This window comes from Cyprinus carpio, chromosome A10 (assembly GCF_018340385.1).
Source record: "Cyprinus carpio isolate SPL01 chromosome A10, ASM1834038v1, whole genome shotgun sequence".
Classification (NCBI taxonomy): domain Eukaryota; kingdom Metazoa; phylum Chordata; class Actinopteri; order Cypriniformes; family Cyprinidae; genus Cyprinus; species Cyprinus carpio.
Genome location: NC_056581.1, coordinates 5,822,495 through 5,837,751, shown reverse-complemented (window position 1 = coordinate 5,837,751; position 15,257 = coordinate 5,822,495). Strand labels below are relative to the sequence as shown.

Genomic DNA, 15,257 nt, shown 5'->3' with positions numbered 1-15,257 from the left:
TATTATGCAATAAATTATAGACCTTTAATTAAAATTATTAACGCTGCAATCATCAATGAAAAAGCTTTAATTTCAAGCACTGACTTAACCCGTAAATTATCGTTCCATGTGTGTACGGAACACGACTCACTCCTGAAGTTGCCATGAATGGCAGCATGATAACCATAGAACCGTTGTGGCATCTCGGAAAGAATGGAGGCCTGCAGATTAACTAGTTTTGTGTTAGCTGCTGTTGACAAAACAAACATTATACTGCAAAGACAATGCGAATTTAGCTGTAGTGTATACGAGGCTTATGTGTGACATTCAGTAGAAACATAAATTCAGTAGAAACAATACAAAGACGTAAAATAGAGACCTCATTTTTTAATTTTGTGATTATTACAGCATCAAATGAGAGCACATGCACCTGACAGAGGACGCGGTTAGATCTGGAACGAGCTTAACAATAGCACACAAACACATGACGCATTAATAATAATAATAATAATAATGATAATAATGCTTACTCTATAGAAAAGCGCAAGTCAGGCAAAGGTGCAAAACTAATTAAAATGAACTGCTGCACCTTTTTTTATATAAATAAATATTTTAACAACACGCTGCATTAGCTTTGACCGTTGAGCTCTGGTCAAGCAACTGACGAAAATAGTGAATGTTTTTATTACCTACAGCAGAGTTTCTGGTGTGTTTTTCTGTGAGTTGGTCAGTGAGACTTTTGCAGGAACAACTTTGGCATCGGGAGCGCACCTTATGCTGTACGTTTGCTCACCAGATTTTATAACAGCCGGGGAGGGATGACTGATGAGTGTGAAATGAGCTTAAATAAGTTGTATAAATATTTGTCTGGATCTTAAAGCGAACATTCTCCTTCATCTAGTAACTATTCATAGGTATATAAAAGACTAAAATTAAATGCCTCAGCTTCAGATCAAGTGTTTACAAGGCAATCACACACATTGCATAGGCTAAGTGAAAGTAGCCCTTGCACAGATAATGCTATGGTCATGCTTGAATTCAACCCCCTGAATGTGATTTAATTAATTAATGTTTGATCTGAGTGGAATATGAAACAATATCATTTAATGACCTTTCATAATTGCTATGACACTGATGGGACAGGGTGATTGGTTTGAAGGTCTCTTTTCCTTCTGCTGTTCCCAGATGGTCTCTCCATGCCTGTTTTGTTTGCATATCTGGGCATTATGGTGAGTGGTGCTTGGTTAACACTGATGGTTTTGACAGGTAGGGCTGTATCAGCAGAAACACAGGCCATAAATCGCCCTGGTTTCAGATTCCGCAAGGGACTATAAATGAACCTGGTCACCCAAGATGGAAACATTGCACACACTGCTATAAAGCATTAAGAAAATCAAATTATATACAGTACATCAGTAGAAATTAATATGTTTAATATTTTGCTTCACTTGATAAATTAACTAAGGTCATCCACATTTTGAACAATAATGCTGGAATAAAATCAAAATAAATTTGTAGCAGTAAATAAATAACAATATACACAATAAGTACTCTATAGTACACATAAAAAGAAAAAAAAAGAAAAAAATCTTGTCATTTTCTATGGCATTATTCATATACATTTCAAAAGGTAATTCTATCTTGAATGCATTAGACAAACATAAAGATGGGATGCTGTTTGCTTTTGTCTTTCAGACCATGGTGGTTAATTTGTAACTCTGATCTGCTTTTCGCTCCACAGTAGCTTACAAAAAGGATCCATATGTCCTTTTCCTGTAAATCCAATCCCAGCATCCGATTCTTGGTTTAGATAACAGCTCTCCAGATTGGGACTCAGCTTGTGGTAAAGGGGTTGGGAAGACCCCCCCCCCCCCCCCCACCACACACACACACTAAAACACACTCAAAGCACAATGATGCACATGCTCCAGAACTGAACTGCCACCACACTTCACCGAGTCTTTGTCAACAAACCAACAAAACATCTGTCATTTTTATTTGCCACGTTTTGGCGAGTTTTATGCTTCAACTTAACGTTATTTCACAGTGCAACAATCACCACCTGGTGGTTGCTCAACCTTTTAATTTTTGAACAGGGACTTGTTAAGAAGACAAATAGAAGGAAACCACTGCTGCATGTCTCTAGCCTTTCATCAGTGCTGAGGCCACAGACTTCACATCAAGAGCACAAAAAGTACCCTTATTTTTTCTTGGGGGTGCAGGGGGCTGGACCCCAGGGAGAAATGTTTTTTTTTTTTTTTTTTTTTTATCTAAACAGCACCAAAGCATTCTGGTTACTTAGAGAAGAGCAGCATTTTTATATTTTCTAGAGAACTTCTGTGGTCAGTTTACAGCATATAGAGAAAAAACCCCTATATTATACTTTGCAAAAGTATATATTGCGCAATATTTACTTTATATACACTCAAAATATATTTAGGCCTAAATGTAGGATTCATGTTTTTGAATTGTATAGCCTATAAATTCGCCATTAATTTGGATTACACAGTTTAACATAAAGAAACTTATAAACTTGCCATATTTTAACCATGTTTATACTGAATAAATATTAATAATAAATAACTGTCTTGACAAAGAACAGATTTATGCTGAATTAATTATTTTTAAGTATGGTTATTTTATAGTATGGTTATTTAAACAAAATCAAATACATGCAAATAGTTACTAATAAATTAAGCCATTAAATATTATGTTTCTTAACTGTGTCATTTATGAATGGGGGAAAAATGCATCACATTATATTTATTGGTTTATTTTTGTTAAAAATGTACAATCCAAATACAATTCAAATACATAAATCTAAAAATTTAGGCTTAAATAATGTTTGAGTATAGTCTAATTTTAACCATATGCACAAATGGTCAAAACATATCAAGGAAAATAAAAATAATAAAAAAAAAAACAGATAAATAACATTATATGGTAAATAATATTTATATGAATACATTTTATATATAGTATATTAATTCATAAATAGCAATATGTAAAATAATATATAAATAGCAATATAAAAATCCAATGCAATGGAATTTCCATAAACATTCTGTAAAATACGAATTTAGCCTCAGTAAATGTAGACACTTATCTATATGGCAACTGTGAAAAAGTGACTGCCCCATAAATCAACTAAATTTGTATTGTTAATTAAATTTAGGTGGCTGAACACAGGCAGGCTTTTCTGCTGAGTTTAAATATCAGTTTGGAAAATGTTAGAAAGTTATTTCAAAGGTTCTTGGACTCAATTGAACCACAATATGTCATTACCTTCAAATGGAGGAGGCTTAGAGTGGTGGTGAACACACACAAAAGTGGCCAACATGCCAAAATTTCTCCAAAGGCATCGCGGCACCTCCTCTGGGAAGTTTCAAATAAATCCCAGAATATGTTTTTAAAGAACTGCAGATATCTCTAGCATCAGCTATAAGGTCAATGTTCACGACTTCTAAAGGGAACAATAAGAAGAGTTGCAAAACGAGATCCACTGCTTGCCAAGAAGAACATCAGAACTCATCTCATGGTTGCACCTGGATGAATTCTGGGAAAATATTCTATGAATATATGAGTACAGCTAATACTGCAAGAACAGTATACACTGTAACGGATTTTTGTAATTTGAACAGTATTTTACTGTAATATGTACAGTATAATACTGTTAAATGTGCCAACAGTATAATACTGTAAATAGCAAAGGATTATGGGAAAATATATGTTTAGTACTGTAATTATTCTCTACTGTAAATCGATTTACAGTAGCGACAATGCCCGCGAAAAAACTGACCAATGACAACGGAGAATTCTTTTCAAGTTTTTTTTTTCGGTTGGTTGGGACAACTGAGGAAAGACTCAACAAAAAGGTTAGTATTGTTTCTGTAATTATTTTATGTAAAACCGAGATATTTTCAAATGCAGTCATTTATTAACAGCAACCTAACACGAACCAGTGTTGCAAATTGAGTGAGTTGTTAATGTGAGGACAATATTCCTGTCGTCAAGAGACTTTTTTTCTGCCTGTTTTTCAAGGCGTGAGGTAATGTTACAATTTTTACTGCCGTCATCATTATGACAACTTCAACGGGGTGAATAAACTTTACATTGACTGATATTTAGTGACACAGAAACAAAATAAGCCTTTTTTTAATGCTCCTCTGCCTCTTTAATGTAAATTAGCTAAGCAGGAGGACTCTGTGGAAACTTTACGTTAACCGCAAAATATATTGAATGACGAAAAGAAAAGTGAGGCAACACTAAAGATAGAGGTTGTATTATAACAGTATTTTGAAGTGAATATTTTGTTTTCATTTAAAGTATTTTCCTGCTAGAACCGCGGAACGTCGGAGGTGTCTTGGAGTTATTTTCTGGCGGTTACCGTCATCTGAGGAAACTGGTAAGCTAACATCAATTCAATGAGGAAAAGATCTTAACAATACCACTCTTATATGACTAATAGTTAGTGAGACAGAAAAAAAGAGAGCTTTTTTAATGTTCCTCTGCCTCTTTAATGTAAATTAGCTTAGCAGGAGGACTCTGTGGAAACTTTACGTTAACAGCAAACTATCTTGAAGTACGAAAAGAAAAGTGAGGCAACACTAAAGACCAGGGTGCGATTTGTGAAATAAACATTGGGGGTGCTTTTGAAAATTTTTATGAAATGTTTTTAATACGACGGAAATTGTATTTAGTGTGATCTCAGTTTAATAAAAACATTGTAAGCCTACGTTAGGCCTATTAATTGTAATGATTTAATGTCCACGGTTATTCAAACAACAAATTACATAGAGAAAGCGAGCAAAGAACACAACGGAGCTTTTTGAAACTCCGAATCAATTAAACCAGTGATTCTCCACCACATTCCTGGAGGACCAACAACACTGCACATTTTGCATGTCTCCTTTGTCTGACACACCCATTTTAAGTCTGTGAGTCTCTACTGATGAGCAGGTGACCTGAATCAGGTGTGTTGGATTAAGGAGACATGCAAAATATGCAGTGATGCGGGTCCTCCAGGAATGTGGTTTAGAACCACTGAGTTAAACCATTGTGTCGCAAAATGATTCACTGTTTCGAAGCTCTCCAATCGGATCGCGTATCGCGAATCATTTGATTCAGATCTGGACGTCAGAGCGTGTATCGCGAATCCTTTGATTCAGAACGGGACTTCAAAGTTTCATTATGATCTGTCTACAATGTATAATTAATTATTTATTTATATAGTACATATTGCTTTTATTAACATCAAAGTGCATACAGCACCATGTTATGACTGTTGGGAAATCAGTGGTTTGATAAATGTGTTTTTTCTTATGCTTGCAGGTTCATTCTGAGAATAAACCCTGATGGCACCAAAATCAAAATCACAGATCAGCCGGGCATCTGGAAAAAGGATGCAGAGAAAAATCGCCAGCCTGAATCCCCTTGTGGCATCTTTCATCAGAGAGCTTGTTGAATTCGATTGGCAAAATTATTGAAAGAAAACACGACTAAAACATGTTTTTACTGTTTGATTTTTGTAATGGCTTATTTATGGAGACAGATTAGTCTCAAATATAATTCACGCAAAAAACACGATTCACACATGCGTAAACAATTTCACATGCATGAAACCTAATTCACGTACACACAAAAAAAATTCACGTGCGTGAAAAAAAATATATATTCACAAAAAGCAATTCACTTGCGCAAAATAAAATTATATATTCATAAAATACATTTCACAAATGCAAAACACAATTCGTAGATATACAACTGTGCACAAAAACCTTTGAATGTTTAAAATGTACGAGTGTCGGAATGTACAAATCGTCATTTACTACGAATCCACTCGGATTTGTGTGTGTGTGTTTTTGAGACTTTCCTGGCAGAGCTCTCTTCCCACGTGGGTCTGTCGTACTCTTTAGCCAATCAGATGCGAGTTTACCATTCAAACCAATCATATCATAAGCCACCGAGAGTGCATTCAAGGAGCACGATTCTGCGCACCTTTTGCGCAATATGGATTAATTAGAAACGGAAATTAAGCCTTTACATCAGTAATCCCATAGACAGTAAAAGAAATGGACACAGCGACCCAATTGGAACTCAATTGAGACAAGTGAAGCCCATTTTTAGCGATTTTTAGAAATTCCGTTTCTGACACGCAGACTCAAACTAAGCTTGATGACGTCAGCAACCTGTCTGACAGATGTAAATCTTCTAGTAGCTGTGCGTGCAAACTGCCATCGTTAATCTTGCAGAGACGGCGAGCTTGAGCGGGGAGTTCTTTGGCGTGACTGAGCAGGAGTAAGTATTCTGATTAATTATTTTGTATAGTATTTTAAAATGTAATGCCAGGGCTTCTATGGGCTTCTCTCTTGACGTCTCCCCGATTGCCTGCGAGCTTCTGAATGCACTCTCGGTGGCTTATGATATGATTGGTTGAATGGTAAGCTCGCATCTGATTGGCTAAAGAGTATGACAGACCCACGTGGGAAGAGAGCTCTACCAGGATAGTCTTAAAACACACACACAAATCCGAGTGGATTCGTAGTAAATGACGATTTGTACATTCAGACACTCGTACATTTTAAACATTCAAAGGTTTTTGCGCACAGTTGTATATCTACGAATTGTGTTTTGCATTTGTGAAATGTATTTTATGAATATATAATTTTATTTTGCGCATGTGAATTGCTTTTTGTGAATATATATTTTTTTTCACGCACGTGAATTTTTTTTGTGTGTACGTGGATTAGGTTTCATGCATGTGTGAAATTGTTTACGCATGTGTGAATCATGTTTTTTGCGTGAATTATATTTGAGACTAATCTGTCTCCATACTTATTCTGCTTTTCAGCATGTTTATATTTTTAGCCATGTTACAAATACAAAGAATGAATTCAAACACATTTGTAGAATGTACTTTTTAAAGTAAATGTTAAATAATGAAATAGTTAAACAATGAAATAGCACATTTTAATGACAAATGTTCATGAGAACTTATGAACTTGTTAAATGTTAAACTTGTAACATTTGTTAAATGTTAATTTGTTGAACTTGTTAAATGTTAAACAATGAAACAGCATATTTTAATGACAAATATTCATGAGAACTTATGAATTTTTTGGGGAGTAAAAAACTTATAGTTTACAGCTAGTGGTTTTTCATTCGTTAAACATCAGTTACACCTGTTGTTAATTTCATTAATTGGTTTGTCTTTTTATACTCTGTGTTTGGTTTTGTTGCTTTGTTTTTGGAGTATTTTGAGTTCTATGTTAAATAAAACTTTGACTGCTGCGATTAGATCCGTTTCATCAACTTTATTGCAACCTTACCTGTGACATGTAGATTAAAATTAAATTAATTTTGTAATAATAAAGTAAATGAAGCTAAACTCAAATCTACAAAAAAAGTCTAATTAAATAAAAATACAGTACTTGTACTGTAAATGAAAAAACAGTACTCATACTGTAAATAATAATACAATATACAGTATTATTACTGTATATTAAAATACAGTACTTGTACAGTATGCATTATTATTACTGTAATTGAAATTACAGTAATGATACTGTAACAGTATGCATTATTATTACTGTAAATGAAATTACAGTAATAATACTGTAAACAATTTTACAGTATCTTACTGGCATCCAGCTGCCATTGAAAAGTCAATAAATAAACATAAACAAAATAACATATCACAGTAGCCTGTCTAGTGAAACATATAGTGATAGCTTGATTCTCTGCTGATGTTTAGCTGCCTTGGGACACTGGATTAGTTGTTATTACTGCAGGAAGCATAAGTTCTGTTGAATATCAGGTCATTTTTATGGAGAATATCCATCCATCTCTGTGTAAGCTGAAGCTTAAGTGTAACTGGGTGATGCAGCCAGAAAACAAATCATAACGCAGAAGCAGTTGCATGAAAGGAAACAAGAATGCATGTTTTGGAGTAGCTTAGTCATGTTCTGACCAGTGACCAATGGTGCTCTGCAGTATCTGTCTGTGTGTGTGTGTGTGTGTGTGTGTGTGTGTGTGTGTGTGTGTAGTATATGAAATGAACCAAAACAATTAAATGTGAACACTTTTCTAATTTTTAGGTTCATGATAAACACATTTTTACTATATGCTATAGTATATATATATATTATATTATCTAATATATTATATAAAGGAGTATATAGAATGCAGAACACCATTGCACAATTGTACTTGTTATTCCTAAGTACAGTATATTGGTTTTCTTAGACATTAAGGTCACATACTTTAAAACAGTAATAACAATCATTATCAAAGAAGCCCTGGATTTATTTTGATGTTACCTTGTTATCATGATGTAAGCCCCCAGCAGATATCTAACTATAATGTCAGCATGTGAAGCAGCAAAAAGAAGGATACACACTGTCACCAGAAGTGAGAAAAGCAGTCTACATGGGACAAGGGCAGCTGCCCGCATCATAACTCACAGGGCATTAATTGTTTCACTGCTGTCAGCAGGATTGTCTCTCTTCGTTTGAACCCTAGCCAGGGAGCAGCCCATCAGCCAAATTGGGATGTAGGTGTGTAAGTAAGAGTTCCAGGGGAATAATGTTTTCGCAATACAGACTAGGTGTCAAACTCAATTTCTGAAAAAAAAGTGCTGCGGCCCCAGGCCAGAACTCTCAGCCTTTGGTAATATTCACAGCCAGCGACTTGAAAATGTGCAACTGACAATATACCTACTTACGGAATGAAACCTTGCCTCAAAAACTGATCAGAAAAAGTTTTTAGTGTTCAAAAAAAAAAAAGAAAATTACAATATTCCATTCTTGCTTACAAAAAAAAAAAAAAACTGGCAAAATAATATATTTACATTGAAGTAGCAATACTGGGGCCAGAACATCATCAACATTCATAGAGCCCTACAACCATTCTGAATAGCAAGCATTCTATTAATATAACAAAAAAAAAAAAAAAAAAAAAAAAAAACACACTCAAAAAAATAATAATTCCAAAAATGAAAATTTACTCACCATCAGGCAACCTAAGATGTAGATGAGTTTATTTCTTCATTGGAACAGGTTTGGAGAAATGGGCGCTGTCAGAGCCCAAACAGCTGATAAAATCAACACAATGATCCATGCATAATCCATGCAACTCCCGTCCATCTATTAATGCCTTGAAGTGAAAAGCTGTGTATATAATAAACAAATCCATCAAGACATTTTTGACATCAAACCATTGCTTCTGGCTAAAATACAAGTCTATCCATAATATTGCTTTCACAGTGAAAAAGTTATCTCATCTGAACCAGAAGAGACATATGCACAGATCAAGCAATGTTACAAGTGAAAGCAGAAACAGTTCCAAAGTTTTAAACAAATATGTTGGTGGCTTTTGATGTGAGAGGACAACAGGGAATGGACTTTTTCACTGGAGGAAGTGTTATTATGGATTATGGTTTTTTTTTTTTTTTTTGGGGGGGGGGGCATTAAAGAAGATTAAAACTTCAGTTTAAAGTCAAAATGTCTCAATGTTTAATGTTTCTTAGAGACACACAATTTTTACCTGCATGATGCCCCTGAGGTTGAGTAACTTTTCAGCAATTTTTCTCTTTTTTTTCTTTAAGCAGCAGCATTAGCAGTGATGAGGACATCTACCAAAACCACACAAAAAAATATTTGTGAGTCCTGAGGTGGATAAACCACCGTGTAGTCAGGAACCACTTTCTTCCCCCCCTCATGCATGACCCTTTGCTGAACTGTTTCTTAAAGACTGGCAGCTGTCTGGCCTCGATTTCAGGCAATGTACAATTGCTGAGACTCAGGGCACAGGGATAAGCTGTTCTTTTTAAAGTCAGGCTGGAAATGTTAGAAACACAAGCCTCTTTCCTCCTTCCTGGCAACTACATTTTCAAGTTCAGCCCAGTCACATATTATTATAATATAAAATATAAATATATATAAGATGGTCAGCTTCTTGGTTATTGGCTTTGCTCAATCAGTTAACAGCCTGTGAGAGGGTTACGATGACTTTTGTTAACAGGCTTGTTAGTTTGAAGGGGAACCACTTTGATGGACAGAAATTGCAGAGTTGCGCTAATTGATGAAGCAGGAAATAGCAGTGCCACTCAAATGTTTTCCTTGCAAGGAGGACAACCACAGCCAATCAGATTCCAATCCTATGTGAAACGCCCATAATTGATAAGATTGTCCCCATAGTGGAATTCATAACAGTACTGTCATCAGAACCTCGGGGCCTTTAGGTGTATTCTGTATCAAATAACGTCTGAAAAAAAAAATCATGACATATTTATCTATATGTATATATATATAATAATAATAAATAATAATGTCAGGAAACAAGAGAGGAGCTGATAACAGCATGTATTCTGTGATAGGCATAGTCGTTTATTTAGCGACTTACTCATTTTAAAAAACTAAGATGCCTTCGCAGTTAATGTTTAGTCCTAAGTATGTTCATATATTAATGTTATACTAAAGTGAAATCAAATGCATGAGGGAAATTTATGAGGGAACACATGGCGGCTAAATGCTAATTATCTTATCGGCTGTAGCCTACTTGGGACCAAACTACAAAGCTGTTTCCCAGGTATAAGCTGTGTGTTTACAGGAAAAAAATAATAAAATGCAATTACTGCAATTTTATTCTGTTTTATTCTTATTCTTCCTGATATTTGTTCTGAAGATTCCTAATAAGTTTTGTTCGGGATGTTAAACTACTTTAGGAGCCCTAAGGACTGCCATGGTGAAAAAATTATTTGAAACCTCCTTGTGAAATTGCTAGAGTATGCTATGGGTCAGTGTTTTGATTGCAGAAAGAAGAAGAGTTCGACAAAGGATAACTAACACATAAATAAAACAACTCCAGGTATGTGTTCTGATTGAGGATATCACAATGCAAAATGGTGTTTAAAATCTTCTAAAAAGTCTATGTTGAATGTAAAGAGACCCTTTGTTAATTAATTTACTTGGGGAAAAAATGGGCAAAACTAAAATATAAGTACATAAACCGATTCATCGATTAATCGTAAAAATAATCGATCGATTAATCGATTATCAAAATAATCGTTAGTTGCAGCCCTAAACTCAACTACAGTGACCACCAGGTTCTTGGTCACCACTCAAACCACAGCCCTTCTCCATCAGTTGCTTAGTTTGGTCTGAAGGCCAGCTCTAGAAAGAGTCCTTGTTGTTTCAAACATCTTCCATTAAGGGTAACAGAGACTACATGCTTCTGTGACCCTTCAATGAAGCAGATTTTTTTTTCTGAACTCTTCCACAGATGTTTCTGAGCTTTACAGGCAGTTCTTTTTGACCTTCAGTGCTTGTTTTTTGTGCTCTGATATGCATTCCAAACAGCTGTTAGACCTTTTATTAAGATGTGTGTGCCATCCCAAATCATATCCATTCAATTGCATTTGCCACAAGTTGGAACTTCACTTGAAATGTAGCAACATCTACAAGCAAAATAAATGCTCCGAGCTAAAATTTCAACTGTCCCAGATAAGGGCTATGCATACTTATGCAATGGAATCATTTTATTTTGTGTATTTTTAATACATTTTGCAAAGATGTTAAAAAAAGTTTTTTTTTTTTTTTTTTTTTTTTAGTAGTATGGTGTATGGAGTGGTTGATATTGTGGGGGTTAAAAGCAGTTTAACATACGCAGCAACAAAACAAAACGTGATCAAAAAAAGGGGCACTTCATTCGCAAGGCACTGTATACATACATACACATCTATACATATACATACAGTACATTAACAAAAATGAAGTTAAGACTCTTAAGAATACGACTTATAGCCTACTGAATAAACATCCTAAGGTAAGGCTAAATAGCAGTCCCAAACGGTACAAATACAGTTAAGTTGGTATGAGGCAACCGCACAGTCATTAAACATATAAAACTGAAACAAAGTGAAAATAACATGGTATAACATTGCTTTATGAATTATTCCACGAACACCAGAACGGAACCAAAAAAAGAGCTGGGTCGTTTCTAATTGTTCTTATGTCATTCGATCTAACATAGATTGTTGTGTCACCCACTAGTTTTCCTGAGGAAATGTCGAGTGAGAGTGAAATGTGAGGGGAAGAGATTGCTTGCTGGAGATGTCAGTTCGCCAGAAGAGGGCATTCGGATTCTGTCTGATAAAGTTATGGTGCGACAGGCGGTTGTGGTTAACCACTCACAATCCTGCTGCATCTCTGTACTGTCGGGAACTGTACAGGAGAGGAGAAACATTCCCGATGGAGTGGAGTACACTTCCAAACAGTATTCTACGAGTGCAGTAATTTTGGACTGCATTGAAATCTTCTAAAGACAATAATTTCATTGATATTATAATATTCCACGGATTTATCTACGGTAAGCATCATCCGTTCGGGAAAGACAGTATTTGCGCAGTATGCTTCGATGGAATATGATGAGACGGAAGGGGATACCTGCTGGGATTTCCATAAGTTTGACTTGTGCTAGATAACTTGGATTTGGAATCACGCTTCTTCGGCTCTGTTTGTGACTTAAAAGTATAATTTTAGGATTTAAAAAATGGATTATTTCTGTTCGAGTGGATGTTTATGACGATAATTTTGTTTTGTGGGGAATTGAAAGATATGGTCAGTGCAGTGGTCAGTCAGGAGAGACTGAAGATTTCCCGCGCCTGCTCTGCGGTGGAGGACTACAGGCGGCTGCTTGTGGAAGAACCGAACCATCTGAGGAGAGCGCGTGCCATGCCGTTTCGGGTCTCGAGCGGTAGAAAGCTGTAAAACCTGTGGCCAGGAGTGAACTGAGACGCGGCTATGGGTAAGTTTGCGTATTCCCATCGGCCTTAAGTGAGCATCCAAAAACACAGTGAATTTTCTGCAGTTTTATTCATGTTACAGTGCAATGTTAGTTGTCTTCAAACGGTGTCGATGCAGTAAAACTAAGAGATTGCCTGTGCTTTGATAAGAATAAAATGTCCATACATGTCGATGTATGTATTCCTATGATGCTCTCTTTAATTTGTATGCATCGATTTATTTTGCATTTGAGAATCACATATATTTCTTGCTCAAATCTGACCATGCCCTCACTTCAGCTCACAGTGGTATCTGTTGAGGTACAGTCAAGTGTATACTGACTGTTCATTTATTCGCTGGGCATTTATTCATTATTTATTTTTTATTTATTTATTTATTTATAAATAAACTGATTTTTGTCATAATGATATCTAATGATCATTGTACTACACCAAAAAACACATGTATGAATATTTAATTTAATATTTATGCTACTACTAATATACAACTGTAAAATGTTTCAAACGCGATTCTAAAGCATTAATGCTGTTATTCATGTCATCATGTTTGTGCAGATCTGTTTTTTCATCAAATGGTAGCAAATTCATTGTCAATCTGTGGTTTGGACTATAGATATTAGGTCTAATTTGTTAAACTGCGTATTTCTCATTTGAGAATGGTTCTTATCTACAAAGTTGAGTGTCTATACCCATAAATGCTTGAGGGCTTCAATTGTGATCCACCAAGTGATGTCATTCATCCAATTACCTGTCAACCAATTAAGTTGAAAAGTGTGAATATTGGTAAAAATATCGGTCAGGCTTATGTCGGTTCTTCATCTTCTATCCAATGATTTAAAGAGCAGACTGATGCCAACTCATTGATTAACACTGGAATGCTTATTGAACCTCATTTTTGGCAGCAAAGGCACTTTCTCAGAAGTGTGTCGGTCGTGCATTATTGATAGTGTGGAGTTCGCACACAGATTTCTTTCGTAGATTTCAGACTCTGCATGTGATGTTGGAAAAGGTGCACATTATGTGCATGCATTGTGGTATGTATGCACATTTTTTACAATGTAAGTGTGCATACAATGCCGAAGTGCCCTAATGAATTGTTGTTCAGTTTTCATAATTAGTTGTTGAGCAACCCTGAGCTATTTCTTCATCATCAAAAGGAAGGCGAAGCCATGGAGATTTTATTATTGACCAGAAAACCAAGAGGAACACAATCAGTATATGCATTGCATTAGTGTTAACAATGTCTGTGACTTTAGATGTTAATCTGTGTTTAATTTTGCATTTATTAAAGGATGCGTATTAGTTTTATTCCTTACATGTTTCTCATAATTTTTAGACTCATTATTTAACTAAGCACTGTTATTAACTAAGACGCAGACCTTCTCACGGCCACATTAGAGTACTTGATTATAGATATACTTTCAATCATTTTACAGGGGCTATTTGACAGATATGTGACCTGCTCTAATTGTTATTTGTTTGAGGGATGTGCAGCAAGATGGCCTTCCACGGCTCATAAAAAGATGAGCGTATGCTTGCTGCCTTGGGAGCACTGTAGGGAAGATCTGACAGCAAACATAAATAACCAAACCAAATGTTGGCCAAGGAAACAAGCTTTTGGAGCGTCGCTGTGAAGGGATGTAGGCCATGTGCAAGAGTACAAATTCAGTTTTACATCCAGAGGAAAAAAAGTGTAATTGCATCATGAATTAAGAAAAAGTAGCAGTGCAAGTTTTCTACAAATTCATTTTTTATTAGACTTTGCTTAGTAACTATATCAGCATCATTTCATTAGCAAATGTCATTAAGCTGATACAGTCTGATTGTCTGGTTAGTATGAATGGGAGACAGTGACGTAAGAAACGTAAATTACTTTATTGTATGTACACAGCATGCTTTGCATCAGTTGTTGGCAAATGGGACACTCATGGATATCAGCACCTCGTTCTTTGTTTTTGTGATTGTTATTAATCACAGTCAGTGGATCCCAAATCATGTGTTTGAACAATGATGTCAAATAAAGACATATAAGAATGTCATTGTAATAAATAAGAAAATAGCAAAAACCATTTTTTGGAAAGGAAATGATGGAACTGTTAATTAAAACATTTGACAAAAGGACGTTTGTTAGATTTACATCATAGGTCTTCAACCCTGCTCCTGGGGACCCCACTGTCTGCAGAGTTCCACTCCAACCCTAATCAAACTGATCAAGGTCTTCAGGATCACTTGAAAAGTCACATGCCAGGTGTGCTGAAGCAGGTTGGAAATAAACTTTGCAGGACAGGGGGTCCCCCAGGAGCAAGGTTTAAGACCTATGTTCTACATGATATGATAACAATAGATGAGCTTTACAAAATGAATCAGAAAGTGTCTAAATAACTGTCTTATCAACTTGGCCAAAAACTTAACAGGCGTGTTGATGGCTAAGAAAAGTGTAGGTAATTCTGAGATCTACCACCATTCATTGTTTAGA

The 15,257-nt window shown here is 35.5% G+C and overlaps 1 long non-coding RNA gene and 1 pseudogene across 1 annotated transcript; both read left to right on the top strand.

Annotated features, from left to right (window-relative positions):
* Positions 1-3,593: 3,593 nt before the first annotated feature.
* On the top strand, positions 3,594-5,498 carry LOC122146515. Its single transcript, XR_006161038.1, has 2 exons — positions 3,594-4,384; positions 5,311-5,498. It is a non-coding gene; the product is annotated as an uncharacterized LOC122146515 (long non-coding RNA).
* A 7,281-nt stretch (positions 5,499-12,779) lies between these two features.
* LOC122146332 overlaps positions 12,780-15,257 on the top strand; it is a 111,236-nt pseudogene continuing 108,758 nt past the window's right edge.